At 41.0% G+C, this 15,447-nt stretch overlaps 1 protein-coding gene across 2 annotated transcripts in view; it reads left to right on the top strand.

The window, feature by feature from the left end:
* Positions 1–15,447, top strand: part of PTPRG (protein tyrosine phosphatase, receptor type G) — a 757,314-nt gene that overhangs the window by 54,067 nt on the left and 687,800 nt on the right. The window lies entirely within an intron of this gene.

Here is a 15,447-nt window from a genome sequence, read left to right as displayed (position 1 = left end):
CAAGCAATTCTCCCGCCTCAGCCTCCCAAGTAGCTGGAATTACAGTCCTGTGTCACCATGCCCGGCTAATTTTTGTATTTTTAGTAGAGACGAGGGTTTCACTATGTTGGCTACGTTGGTCTTGAATTCCCGACCTCAGGTCATCTGCCTGCCTTGGCCTCCCAAAGTGTTGGGATTACAGGCGTGAGCCACCGCGCCCAGCTGAGAATGGTATTTAGAAACCAACATCTGAGCATATCTTGGGATATTGCAGCCCCTAGACCCTTTTAGTGGACAAATCTATGGGTTAAATATGTATATGCATGTCCGTACACACACATTTACATCTGTATTTCTGTGTTTTTATGTGTTAAATTCACAAGTTTGACAGCACATGCTTCATTTTTAGTTTTCTCTTTCATAGATTTTTGACTCCTGTGGGCGGGATGAAACTGGGCTCCGACTGTGTTGAGTATGTTTATTTACTCAGCCCATCCCACTGCGTGTTGGAATACTCTTCCGTGTAGACGCTTTTCTCAACTCTCTCAAACACCAACCTCCACGCCAAGCGCTTCTCCCTGCCATGTAGACACTCTCCTCGTCCCACTTGGTTACCCCTTCTGGACAGATGGTACTCTTCTGCAGAATAAGGCATGTCTTCCTCCTGGTGGAGGGCAGCCCCAAGGCAAAGTACTTGGCTTGGCAAGCAGGGTGTGTTGGCTAGATTTCATTCTCTCAATTGACCGGACACCTTTGTGTTAGTACGCAACTTTATGTGGCAACCCTGAGGACTCTGCCCCACCCCAGCTCTGCACCCACCTTGGGATTGAGGCACTACTGCTGCAGCGCAGGGGTGCTGCTCTGTTAAATCTAGGAATAGAAAGGGTGTGGTTGGTAGTTGACCTTCCACCGTCGATGCCGGAAGATAACATAAAACTCAGTAAGAGGGGAATAAAGTGGGTAGAGAAGATAGCGAAAGAAGACTGCCGGAGTTTTCGTAAAAGGATTGTGTGCCTGATCCTGGTTTGTGTCTGAGGCTAGCTGCAGCCCTGCCTTTGGTATTTGAGGGACACTGTTATAAGATATTTCACTCTTGAAGTTAAGCTACCAACTTGAACAAGTCACATGGTCAAGCTCCAAGTCAAGGGACAAGAGAATTACACTATGTGGGAGGAACTGCAAAGTTGCCTGTAGAAAGACCCGGATACAGACAGGGCCAATTACCCAGTCTACTATAGAGAGGTCAACTTGTTTGCCAAAGGCTAACTCGTTAATAAGTGGTAGAATCTAAAGGAGGTCTGTCCAGCCAGGGTGTGTCGGCATTTAATGCCTCTTCTATTGCTTCTGGTTAAAATAGTCAGGGACTTGTTCGGGATGTGGGTTGCTCAGGGTATACAGGCCAGTTTACAAGGGTGTTCCTTTCTGCTTTCTCGTGCCTCCTTGTACGTAGGAAGTATACTTTCAAGAAAATAGTGTTAATCAGATACAGAACTTCCAAGAACCAGATGGCCTTCATTTCTTTCTTCCTGATTAACTTTATAGAACTAATTGTCCAACTGAGAAAGGCTTAATTTACCGGCTTACCGGAGAGGCAAGCTTATTGTTTACAGCTTTCAACCTCCCTCTTGCCTTCCTTGCCAGAGGCTTGGCTCCAGCAAGGGAACTGGAATCTAACACAAAGAATTTTGGAAGAAGTTGAATTTTTACAAGGAGTCCTCACACAGTGGATAGATATGAAAACAGTCTCTTTAGTTCTATGAGTTAAAGGTGTGCCTGTGTTGTTCTTAGAGCCTGCCTTCTATGTCGTCTTTGTTGTCTCATATTTTAAACGGCAAATGACATTGACTGACAGGGCTTGTATCGTATTTTTCAGATAATATCTGCATTAATGTCCTGTAGGAAAACGTGTGATAATGCTGGAGACCATTTTAAGGAATTGAAATCTAAAAATTTTGCTGAATTATAAATGTGCGGGGACACTATATAACTAATTACTAAGCTTACAAAGAGGCCAGGTGGTACTTGGAAAATCTTATTATTTAGTGTGGTGGAAGAACTATTCTTTCATCAGTGGAAATACTACACTGAAGCCGTGTAATACAGGATCAGCCATGTGCTATGTGAAAGATGGCAGGCTTAAAAAAATCCATTCGTATTTCTGGCAAATTGTCTTAACATAATCCACATGCCTTTCTAATTTAAAATATAAAAAGTTAAATAAAGTTTATACTGAAGTTATATCCATTAAGAAACTGGTAAATTAGTTAAATCTCACAAGCTTAAACTCCAGCATGAGAAGCGGGGGGTGTGTGCCTGTGTGTGTGTCCTGCTAACATTTGAATTGTGAATTCACATTGCATTCCCTTGCAAGGATGTGCCATTTTTAATTAAGACTAAAGCATGGTGGGGTATTCTAAATTGGGCCTGATTATAATTGCAGATGGCAATTGAGCTTTTGGAAGCTGGTTTCTTTAACTGTTAAATAAAAATTGTCTTTTTTAGTATTGGTTTGCAGAAGTTCAGCAGTGGTTGTTGAGGGAAAAAAAAAACGGTCACCTCTTTATTTCCTTGAAACTAAATGTCACAGCATATCCATATTCTGTTAAAGGGGTTTGGCTCTGAAGACATTTTTCTTAAGGTCTTTTTAAACAATTGATAAGATAAAAAAATTTTGGCTCATAAAGCTGAACTTTCTGGAGGCTTTCTGTTGATGAGAGTCAATGCAGTAAAAAATGACAGTATTCGTTTTTATTATAAAGAGTACTTTTGACCATCAGACTTTTAGTGATCATAATTAGTACCTTAGGCTGGGCTCAGTGGCTCACGCCTGTAATCCCGGCACTTTGGGAGCCCGAGGCAGGAGGATCATTTGAGCCCAGGAGTTTGAGAGCAGCCTGAGCAGTATAGTGAGACCCTGTCTCTTAAAAAAAAAAACCCAAACAAACAAACAAAAAAGTTAAAAAATTACCCTGGTGTGTGGTGTGCACCTGTGATCCCAGCGCTTGGGAGGCTGAGGTGGGAGGATTGCCTGAGCCTGGGAAATCAAGGCTACAGTGAACTGTGATGATGCCACTGTATTCCAGCCTGGGCAGCACAGTAAGACCCTGTCTCAAAAAGAAAAAAAAATAGGTACCTTAGCATACAGAGCCTTCTTCTGTTTGGTAGGCAAACATGGCTTTGTTCTGTGTTCCAGAAAGGATGGGCATGACAGTCTGGGTTTTTAATGAATTTCTGTATGAAGTTCTATATTCATACAATTTCTGCCTGTTGATGAGACCAGTGGTTTGTAACTGAGGGAGGGTTAATAGTTTTGCTCTCCTCCAAGGGGACGTCTGGCAATTCCTGGAAGTATTTTCGACTGTCAGGACTGGGAGGATGATGCTACTGGCATTTGGTAGGTGGAGGCCAGGAATGCCACTGGGCATCCAGTAGTGCACAGGACAGCCACCACGGGGAAGAATTATCCAGTCCAAGATGTCAGCAGTGCAACCTTTGAGAAACTCAGCACTGAACAATGAGCCTCTAGTGCCTCCTTTTGTCTCACCGCAAAAAATGGGCTTGGATTCAACGTGGACTTCCTATATTTTATCTTCCCATATAGTACTGGTGGGTGTATTAAACATCAATTAATAGGAAATGGTGTTTTCTGGAAGAAGTCAACAAGGAAGGTGAGCTATGAATTAGTGGTATAGCAGGTCAGTGGTGTTGTGGACAGAGCCAGAAGTTTACAACAGACCTGGTAGTGGATTTGTTGATGGGCTTTGGGGAAATGGACTGCTTTGACCCCTAGGAAGTCTAGCTGCTTTAGGGTAAATGTCACCCCTTAAATGTTAACTCTTCTAAGCGATGGATTCTTAAACAGGTGCTGATGAAAGCGTCTTAATAAAACACATCACACAATTGTGTTATTCCTTCACGCTGAGCTCTGCCTAATGAAGATTGGCTGTGTAGAGCCAGTACTGCTTCTTTTTGTTGCATTTTGTATACACAGTTCAGAAAATTAAGAGACCAGGGAACTAGTTATTGAGTAGAATAATAAAAGGACTTTCTTGAATGGTGGCACTTTTGATTTTTTTTTGTTTTGTTTTTCCTGCCCTACGTGATTGGACGAATAAGGGAGGAAGATAAGCAGCTGATAACAACAGGCTTCATTTACATTTTGTAGCTCGTGTATCCCCCCTCCTTCAAGCACATGCGTAGGGAATTGAAATTGCAGTTTGCCTATTATGTGTTGGCAATAATCTTTCAAAAAAAAATTTTATGTTTCAAAATCAGGCAGCCAACAGCAGTAGCCAGTGATATATGGGGCTATTGATGCGGATTGAATTTGCAGAGGGAAAATGGGATTTGGTTGCCATATTAACTCATAATGAGGTGGCCTCACAGATTTGTAATGGTCAGCCATTATTTGCACCCAGAATCTGCCAGGAATCAAACACCTCTAAAGGAGAGACTGAAATGAAACTTGAGGGGTTTTTTTGTTCCCCGTCCAGTGAATGGAGTGGTTCTAAAGTAATGTCATTTGGTTTGTCAATTGAAGATGCTTGAAGTTAGCAGTTACTCTTTTTTTTTTTTCTTTTTTGAAATGGAGTTACGCTCTTGTCGCCCAGGCTGGAGTGCAATGGTGCGATTTTGGCTCACTGCAACCTCCGCCTCCCAGGTTCAAGCAGTTCTCCTGCCTCAGCCTCCTGAGTAGATGGGATTACAGGTGTGTGCCATCATGCCTAGCTAATTTTTGTGTTTTTACTAGAGATGGGGTTTCACTAAATTGGCCAGGCAGGTCTTGAACTCCTGACCTCAGGTGATCCTCCCACCTCAGACTCCCAAAGTGCTGGGATTACAGGTGTGAGCCACTGCGGCCAGGCTTAGTTACTCTTTTAATAAGTGTAGTGTGGATCATTAGTCTTCACTGATCCCATTGTCTTATCAGAAAAAAAAAAAAATTTGGACCCATGCCCCCAAAATATATATATATGTGTGTGTGTGTATTTATTTATCTGTTCTTATACTAAAATCTTATGTAAATTATAAAACCTTAGAAATCTAAAGCATGAGATCAAAACTATTCTGGATATAGAAGGTTAAATATTTTTTCCCTCATCCCCTTTGAATTGTCTTATGCACCCCTGGATACTCAGTGCTGGAGATGACTGGCAGGAATCCTGCCTTAGGTGATGAGGCTGGCACTGGAGAATGTTGGGCCGTCCTTCCTTCCATCCTGCAGGGATTTTGCTAAATAAGGGATTTAACCTTGAACCTTTACTGATTCCATGGTATGTGCTGTAGATGGGATTGGATTAATACTGAACATTTCAGCAGCACTTCTTCTCCCCAGGTGTGGGGTGTAGGCATGAAAAAGATTAAGTCAACTAAAGCTCACCTGTTATGTTTTACCTGGATACTGTGCTTTGAAGTTTAGTTTCCGATTCATATCAGCAATTTTGTTTTTTTCCCTTCCTCCCCCCTTCTCTGTCTTCCTTAACTCCTTCACTCTTTCTTTTCTTCCTTTCTTCATGCCAGGGGAGATTGGGACACAGTTATTTTCCAAATATATTTATCCTCTGAGGTCAGTCAGAGTTTGTGGGCTAAGGGTATGAGATTTGAAGTTAGGATAATTATAGTATTTGGATGAGTGAATGAATGAAGCAATGGATATATCCCTTCATCCAAACTATGCTGGTTAGGTGATTGGTGGGCAAGCTGGCAAGTTCCTCTGATTCTCTGTTTTCTTATTTGTGAAGTGGAGATCGTTGCTAATGTATGTGGTTCTCTGTAGAATTAAATAGAGAACATGGGAAATAACCAGCACATGGTCGGGCATTGTGTACATGCCCATTTAATTTTGGGGTAATTATTCTCTCCGCAGTCCCTGTCCTTCTTGGAAGTCCTGAAAGTATTTCTTGAAAGTCTTCACTCAACTTCAGAGCATCTTAGATACCTAAATGACAGACGGTACAGTATTTGCTGGGCATACATCTTTCACTTAGGTGTTCTTTTACTTTCCTTTTCCCGAGTAAGTTAACTTTCTTGAGGGAGGAAACCAAATCTTCACTGAATTTTGTGGTTGACTTTTCTTGCCTCCCTCCCCAACACTTTGCTCAACAGGTAATCAAATAACTAATTTTTAGTTGTCAGGTAAAAAGTCATTTTTTTGTTTTAAGTTCCTCAAACTTTAGCTTTTGGTTGAATCCGAAGACTTGCTTTGAAATTACAGAAGGTAAAGAAGGGGGAGCTGGAAGAATTTCAGGAAGGAGAGTTTGCTATTTGTAATTAGTGCCTAACAGAAGTTGGTACATTTCTGTAGTTTTCCGTTGTCAATCACTTTGGATGATAATTTTTTTTGCTATTATTTTTACGTGACAGATTGCAGTACGTATTTTAGGACCTGCCACCCATTTTGATTTGAAAGATTATGTTGTTGGAATTTCAGACACTGCAGGTAAAGATCTAATTTTACTAAATAGCAGGGACTTACGAATCTTGTAAATTACTTTCCTCTTGCAGTGGAAAGTGGTTTTCTCTGATTTATTATACAAATAATTGCAAATCTCTGTAACTGAACAAGGTAAAACTTTTCATGTCTTTTGGAATCTGTTTTCTGGGTTTGTGCCTTCAGTAATAGTCTTACCTTAGGAGGCAAGATGTATAAATTGTGTAAATTACTAAGCAAAGGTGAAGGGAAATATATTTTGGTTATTTCCAGTTAGTAACCACCTCTTAATGCATCACATTAAGTGCCATAGTCACTTCTTTTTCTCCCAAATTGTCTTTAAGAAGGTACACTTGCGACTGGGTGCAGTGGCTCACACCTGTAATCCCAGCACTTTGAGAGGCCAAGGCGGGTAGATCACGAGGTCAGGAGATCAAGATCATCCTGGCTAACATAGTGAAACCCCGTCTCTACTAAAAATACAAAAATTTAGCCGGGTGTGGTGGCGGGCGCCTGTGGTCCCAGCTACTCAGGAGTCTGAGGCAGGAGAATGGAGTGAACCCGGGAGGCGGAGCTTGCAGTGAGCCGAGATCACGCTACTGCATTCCAGCCCTGGGAGACAGCGAGACTCCGTCTCAAAAAAAAAAAAAAAAAAAAAAAAAAAGAAAGATACATTTGCACCCTAAGTATAAAAAAGGGACAGTATTATTTTGTTGCTTTTAGTAAAAGTAATGATGTCATATTTTTCCTGTTCTGGAATTTCAGACATCACCTCCTGGAGCTGATGGAGAGACTGGTATTCCACTGGGTATCTTAATATCAGGGAAATATCTCACAGGCACATCAAGCCGATATCACAGCGTTTCCTTGATTGTAAACAATAGAATGGATTATGACTGACATGAGCCAACACTTGGATTTGGAAGGGTATGATAGATTTTATGCTCAGGGTGTAAGAATCGTGAGATACCAAACCTTGGAAGGGGCAGGAATGAGGACACTGGGAGCTAATGGCAAATTGGTGGTGGATTACATTGGCTCTACCATGTTTTGTTTTTAGAGATGGCATTTCCAAGACTCAGATCCCTCCTTGGACGAGGTTCGGATCTGCATGGCTAGGGAGGACAGAACAACTGCATGGTGGAGGCAGAGGAAAGTTGAGGGACTAGAACATGGACAAGTCTGGGGGAAAGGACCTTGAGGTTAATTACAACTAGGCCTTGCTTTCTTTAAGGTTATCCAGTGCAGGGCTTTGATCATAGACTGGATTTTCAAACATTGGAGCAGGAAGAGGCTCCCAGCTCTCACCAAAGCCCTGGGAAGTGAGTGACTTATTCAGGAGGTAGGTATAGCTTTACCTTTGCAACAGACTAGAGAATTTGGTTCTTAAGTGATATTATCTAAAATTAGGAAAGAAAATCTCTTTCAGTTAGCAGAGATAAAATATTGACAATGCTGTGGAGGGGATGCCTATAAATAGGACTTCTCTAATGGAAAAGGAGCAATTAAAGAAGACACAAAACCTTCAGTTGCTCTTTGTAGAAGTCACATACAGGGCTACCTGTGAAAGGCTTCTCCTGTTTGAGGATTATAAATATCACTTGAAGAAACAAAACATCTGAGGAGACAAGAGCAGACAGGATGAGTCTATTCCTAAATTTTATTGCCAAGCACCAAATGAAGCCTCTGGTGTTTATTCGGGAATGCTACTGTTTGGAGGCATATCCAAAGTTCTTCTAGCCTCACTGCCTCCTTGCATTCAGGTGCTCAGTTTACCTTGAAATCCCTAAAGAGCAGCCACTGAACTCAAGAGCAGATCGAAACCCTCTCTAATTCCTTTATACTTGGGACCCACCCCTTGATAAAGGTTTTGGGTTTGCTGAGAGTACAGTATCTCATGGTGGTCCCCTGTCCCAATATGGGTTGGGGATTAAGATAATCCCATGAATTTAAATCCCGACTCTCCCACTTAATAGCTGTGAACTGGGGCAAGCTTTTAACTTCCCTGGGCCTCTCTAGATACGCTGAATCAAAATCTACCCCCTCCTTCTTCCTTTTGAGTCCTTGTATTAGTTGGCATGGCAGTGAACCCAATTAAACTGCATTTCCCAACTTCCCATGCCAGTAGGGATGGTCAATGAGTTCCAAGTAAAAGTTGTTGTTTTGGGCTTCCAGGAACACTGGAAGGTGGGAAATATGCTCTTTTTGATTTCTCACATTTTGCATTTTAGATATGAAATATAGATGTGGTGGTTTGAGCTACAACATCCATTTTGAGACCGTGAGGGAAAGCCCAAGGGCATTGCAAAGACATGGGCTTTTTTGGGGTGCTGAGTTCTATTAATACCTGCAGACTTCTTGTTATATGAAAGAAAATTAACCCTTATATGTTTACGCCTCTGATAGCCGCAGCAGAATGCAGTTCCTGGTACTCAACCTCAGATTCTGCATCTGCAAAATGAACATCATAGTACTCACCTTCTAGGGTCATTCTAAGGATTCAGTGATAGTGCATACACAGTACTTACCATTGTGACTGGCAGCTGCTACTTTTCTTTTTAAATGACTGTTACCATTGTCAGATATAGGGATGTGTATTAATTAGCTAGGGTTGTCATAACAAAGTACCACAAACTGGGAGGCTTAGATAACGGACATTTACTGTCTCACAGTTCTGGAGGCTGGAAGTCTGAGGTCAAGGTGTCAGCAGGGTTAATTCCTTCTGAAACTGGAAGGGATGGATCTGTCCAAGTTTCTTTTCTTTGGCTTGCAGATGGCCGTCTTCTCCCTGCGTCACTTTGTGTCATCTTCCCTCTACTCATGTCCCTGTGTTCACATTTTCTCTCTTTTCAAGAACATCAGCCATATTCGATTAGGGTCCAACCTAATACCTCATTTTAACTTGATTACCTCTGTAAGGACCCTATCTCTAAGTAAGGTCACATTCTGAGGTACTGGATGGGGATTAGGACTTCAACATACCTTTTTTAGCGGGAGGATACCATCCGACCCGTAACAGTACATACGTAACATTATCAGTCAAACTTTAGTCTCTCACCCTTTTTCTGATTACAGAAACTCTTTATAAAAAAATCAAATACTACTTAATGAAAAATTGCTTCCCTCCCCTGCCCAAAATTGTCCTGTTGTATAAATGACTTTTAACTTACATCTCTTATATTTTAATCCCATCAACCAAACCCAACTTCTAGAATCTAAGGGCTTGTAAAGGGTTAGTTTTAGGGTGGTAATGATCAGCTCTTAGGACACTCTTGGATTTGAGTATTCACTTGGGTGTGTTTCAAGCCCATGACTGGGAAATATAAGGGTCTTGTGTTTATTATTCCATACTCTTTGGAGTAGTATCGACATGGTCATAGTCATACACGTCATGGGATGTTTGGTGCTCTTGATGAATTTACTGGCCATTGGTGCCCTGGAGTGCAAGACAGGCTGCCTGGGGATATTTAATGTGTCCAAGAACACTCTTAAGCATTTCAGCCTCCAACATAAGCTCACTAAGGCGGGACTTGCTTAAGTCACATTCCGTGTATAAAAATGTTAAAATGCTGAAGACTTTACTGTTGCAGAACTTACTCCATTTAAACTTGAAACCCAGTGTTCCTACAGCTGCTTTCCTTTTCTAGGCAAATATTTCAGGCACTGAGACCATTACCTCCTGAGCAAAGCAGAGTCATTTATGCATTAAATAAATAACTTTCCTGTCCCAACAGGTTTCTTTTTTTGGGAGATCACTTTTAGGCGACATTATGTGTTTGTAGGGGCTTGTCTTCAAATAAAAGGCATAATTGAAATACAGCTGAATAGGAATCAAGAGTGTGATTCAAGTGTAAGGTAAAATTGATGGCATCTCTTATTGCTTCATAGATGAATTACTTTATGGCAGCTTTTTCCCGATAAAGCTTTTTTAAACACTAAAAATGCATTATTCTAGTCTCTAATTGTCCATCCTGACAGCAGCAAAAAAGAAAGGCTGTGTTTTGCTTTTTGTTTCCCTCCCTTAGCAATGATAGTAGAAATTGCTTATTGCTGGAAAATCTGTATTTGCCTGCTGGTATGCCATTAAAAAAGGGATTTGGTAGCCTGAATTCCATTTTTTCTTTAATGCAAAACATAAGGGGTTGCATTTTCCATATTGGCAGAGTGTGGAATGGATAGGTGACTTGAATTTTCGTCTTTTCCACTTCGTATTACCCTTCAAAACCCACATACACCGAGGAATTGGAATATTCGAATGTGAGACAGAAAGATGACATTGCGGTTAGCACTGTCTGTATCCACCGAATCGTGAACCTTCTCAGAGTCATCGTCCCAGCCAGGGAAGTAAGAGTGTCGCTCTTCACTGTTGCTGCACACATCCTGCTGCTGGGTGCCAAAATGGGGCAGATGCTCAACTTCGCAGCAATGTCAGGAGTAAAGGCTGGTGAGGGAGAAGGCTGGTTGGCAGATTATTAGATGTATTTTACATTTGCCATCTAGTTTCATTTCCATGGCCCACATGGCCACCTAGGATATAGTCTTAGAAAAAGGAATAGTAACTCAAATCAAGATCAAGCTTCTGATCAAGTGCTGGGGATACAGCCTGATGTAAAATGGGACACCTGGATGCAATCAGCAAAACCCACAATGAGGGGAATTCTACACTACAGATGATCCTGTTATATCCAATTTAGTATTGAACGGCTTAAAGAGGCAGAGAAAAACCTTTGGATTAAAAGAGACTTGGGAGACCTATCACCCACATGCAGTATGTGGACTTTGAATTTGAAGAAAATCAATGTTAAAAACACATTTTTTTTTTTGAAGTAGGGAAATTTGAGTACTGGATGTTACCTGATTTATGGAATTATTGTCACTTTTAAGATACAGGCAAAATAATAGTGTTGGAATTAACTTTTTAAAAGAGTCCTTATCTTTTGGTGACAGATGCTGAATTACTTATAAAGGAAATTATGATGTCTGGAACTTGCTTTAGGATAATTCCGTTGGAGCAGGGTGTGGTTTGGGGTAAAAAAACATAAAATTTGCCTGATATAATAATTGTTGAGGGTAAGGGAATGGTTATGTGGGGACTCTTCTATCTCTGAATGTTGGAAATATTCATAGTAGAAAGTTAAAACATAATGACTTACCTGTGTTTTATTCTTTATGATGGCTGCTGGCTTTATCAGGCCTACTTCTTTTTAAGTATTCGTGGGGTAATGAATATTTAAATATATAACCTTTTTACCTCAAAGTAATCTAAGTATAAATATGGTCACTAACTGCACAAGTCTCGCAGAATTGACAGGTTTTATTTAATGACCCATTTTCCTTTATTTGAACTCAGCCCCGTGGAATAAAGGGAATGTTTTATTCATCAGACTGTTCACTTTTTTAAATTGTAGAATGCTTTTGTAGGAATTAGCAGGTGTTTAATTATCAATGGGAGGATTCTTTATTTGCTGAATGCAGTAGAAAGTCGTTAAAATAAGTTTAAAATATGAAAGAATCAAGTAGTAAGAGAACTTGGGGGGGGGGAAATGAATAAATCTATTCTCTTGTGTCCTAGGTTTGTTAAGGTCAAGTGAGGTGTGGTTTAATGTTTTGCAGCTTCATTGTAAACCAAGCCAAAGGAAAATCTTTCTGCCCTTTGGTCAAACATTCCTGAGTGAAGAGAGCACTGGCTGACATGGAGGAATGCCAAGGTTTTTGGGTCATACCTTAGACCTTAAGTTTAGATAATTGAGATAAGCCACGATTTATGGGCAGACAGATATATCCCTAGTCTCAACATTAAGCTATTATTTCCATATTGCATTTTCTTTCATACTCTTAAGTATATGTTGGCGTGCTGACTGTGGATTTATCTGTGTGCTAGGCACTGGGGAATAAGACAAACAAGAATTAGATATATGTGGCTCTTTTGTTTAACTTTAACATAAATGTTTTCCCTCTTATCCTTCCCTTTGCTTGTTATTTTTCTCTTTTTCTAGCAACATTGCCCTGTCAACTTCTTACCTATTTATTTATTTTTTCTTTTTAAATTATTATTATTTTTGAGATGGAATCTCACTCTGTCGCCCAGGCTGGAGTGTAGTGGTGTGGTCTTGGCTCACTGCAGCCTCTGTCTCCTGGTTCAAGTGATTTTCCTGCCTCAGCCTCCCGAGTAGCTGGGACTACAGGCGTGTACCACCACACCCAGCTAATTTTTTTTTTTTTTGGTAGAGACAGGGTTTCGGTTTCACTGTGTTGGCCAGGCTAGTCTTGAACTCCTGACTTCAGGTGATCTGCCTGCCTCGGCCTCCCAGAGTACTGGGATTACAGGCGTGAGCCACTGCACCCGGCCCTGTCAAATTCTGATGATACAATGTTGATAGTGATGGTAAATTATTTGGATTTGGGGAAAAGGTGTGGTTAACGTGAAGCAATTTGGAGGTGGGGTAAAGTAGGGGGAGGTGAACAGCTACCACTCATCCAGCTCTGACCCTGTGCCATACTGCTCATTTATTCATCCCCACACCCTGCAAGGGAAGAATCACCCCCTCTTTTACAAGGAAGGAAAGGAAACTGAGCTTGAGTAACTTGATCACAGTCTCATGGCTCATAAGCATCTTTGTTGGTAAACACCCAGGTCTGTTTAAAGCTGTGCTTGTAAAAAACATGCCGCATATGTTCTCCAAGACGGTAGGTAATGTGGGCTGTTTTTCAATGAAACGTCTGCCATGCATTTTCACCATGATGTTGCTTTTTATTGATTTCATTTGGGAAGTTTAGGGGCCGGTAGGAGGGACTCAACTTGGGAAACAGAGGCATTTGTGCCTTCAAGCAGTTCACTCAAGGCACCTGCATGAACTTCCAGATGTCCTAAGTTAGATTTATTTATTTATTTATTTTGAGACGGAGTCTCGCTCTGTCATCCAGGCTGGAGTGCAATGGCGTGATTTTGGCTCACTGCAACCTCTGCCTCCTGGGTTCAAGTGATTCTCCTGCCTCAGCCTCCTGAGTAGCTGGCATTACAGGCACACACCACCATGCCTGGCTAATTTTTGTGTTTTTAGTAGAGATGAGATTTCACCATGTTGGCCAGGCTGGTCTTGAAACTCCTGACCTTGTGATCTGCCCGCCTTGGCTTCCTAAAGTGCTGAGATTACAGGTGTAAACTACTGCACCCGGCCCCTAAGTTAGATTTATACCTCAAATATTTTCTGGGTAAAAGAGGGTCCTAGGAAGGACAGACAGACCGACACTGTTAGGTTTAATTGCTGTGAAATTACTTTCCTAGCTCTTTATCTGCATCAAAGTTGAGAAAGTCTCCATGGTGTAGTAGAGAGAGATCGTTGTGAAGAAAGGTCCTTGCCAGCTGTGGGCATTGACAGGAAGGCACTCTCTTCCTAAACCTTATAACTGATGCTGCTTTTGTGGTCTCAGGTAAGAAGGAGAAAAAAGGGGTAAAAGTTTACTGTAGATTCTTTAGAAGGCATGTGGCATTTGTGAAGTCATAATAAAAGATAGATCCAGTGGATCTCCTACAGGCTCTCTATGTTAACCAGCGTTGTAAGGGTAACATGTCTTCAGCTTTAGGCTCTTTGTCAAGGGCCTGTCTGTCAAACTGATGGGCCACCATGCCAGAAATGAAGTCTGATGTTAAAATATTTGTTCAACAGAAAGTGGATGGAGAGCAGCATTTTCAAGGAATGGACAATAAACCATAGAATTGGAGAAGTTACTCAAATTTTGGTAATGTGCCCAAAGACCCTGGACATGGCCTCATGACTGAGACATGCATTTAAGTGGTGTTTCTTGGCCTTAGGATGCTAGGAATTGGTTGGCTGGATGTGTGCTTTAAATAGATATTATTGGTTCAAAATAAAATGATAGGGTAAGAACTGTAAATGCCTCCTAGACCATATTCTGAGTCTTTTTTATGGAGTTGTAGATAGAGCAGATTTTGAGATAGGTATTCATTAAGAGATACTGTCATGAAATTCCTTCTCATGGAATTGACTTGAGCTAACTTGCATAATGTTAACAAATTCCACTATTCTGGCTTTCCACCTTCCTGTATGAATATGGAAGTTACACAGAAATAATTAAGTTTTCTTAGTGTTTTAAGCGCTAAACTGCAACATATCTGTTAATACTTTAGTATTGTGTGCTTTCCTATTAATATGGCTTTTTCCCAAGTAAAAGATGTTGTTTCCTGTCATCCTTCCTGATCAGGGAAAAGAAAACAGTTTCTGTTTCTTTGGAGAGCTCTTTAGGGGATCTTTTTAAAGATTGACTCAACTTAAGGAATTTTTCAGTTGAACTGACATTCATTGCAATGGGTTTGTGGTTTAGCATGGTTCAAAGTATTTATCATCTCAAGTCTCTTTTACCACAAAAGAAATAAATATTCACACACTTGCCCCAAAGTGCTATAGTGATTGTCAGCTACTTAAAAAATGTATTTTTAGCCAGGCGCGGTGGCTCACGCCTGCAATCCCAACACTTTGGGAGGCCAACGTGGGCGGTTCATGAGGTCAGGAGTTCGAGACCAGCCTGGCCAATGTGGTGAAACCCCATCTGTAATAAAATACAAAAATTAGCCGGATGTGGTGGCACGCGCCTGTAGTCCCAGCTACTCAGGAGGCTGAGGCAGAAGAATTGCTTGAACCCAGGAGGCAGAGGTTGCAGTGAGCCAAGATCGGGTGACTGCACTCCAGCCTGGGCGACAGAGCAAGACTCTGTCTCAAAAAAAAATATATATATATATTTAAGATAAATGAAAATTCAAATCTTCAGACTATTGGAAGCAGGTAATTGTTATCATAAGCGAGGAAGCAGGGCTGACCATTAAAGTTTTTTATTACTATCTTGAAATTGTATGGTAAGATTAAAAAAAAAAAAAGATGGGTAGCAACCTTTTGCCAGGTGTAAAAATTTCTACCAGATTTGTTAAATTAGTATGGTAGTCTGCCCTTATCTGCGGTTTTGCTTTCTGTGGTTTCAGTTATCTGCAGTTGACTGCATTCTGAAAATAGGTGAATATAGTA

This window comes from Theropithecus gelada, chromosome 2 (assembly GCF_003255815.1).
Source record: "Theropithecus gelada isolate Dixy chromosome 2, Tgel_1.0, whole genome shotgun sequence".
NCBI lineage: Eukaryota > Metazoa > Chordata > Mammalia > Primates > Cercopithecidae > Theropithecus > Theropithecus gelada.
Note: the sequence above shows the minus strand (reverse complement) of the source record. Positions and strands in the feature narration are given on the sequence as shown.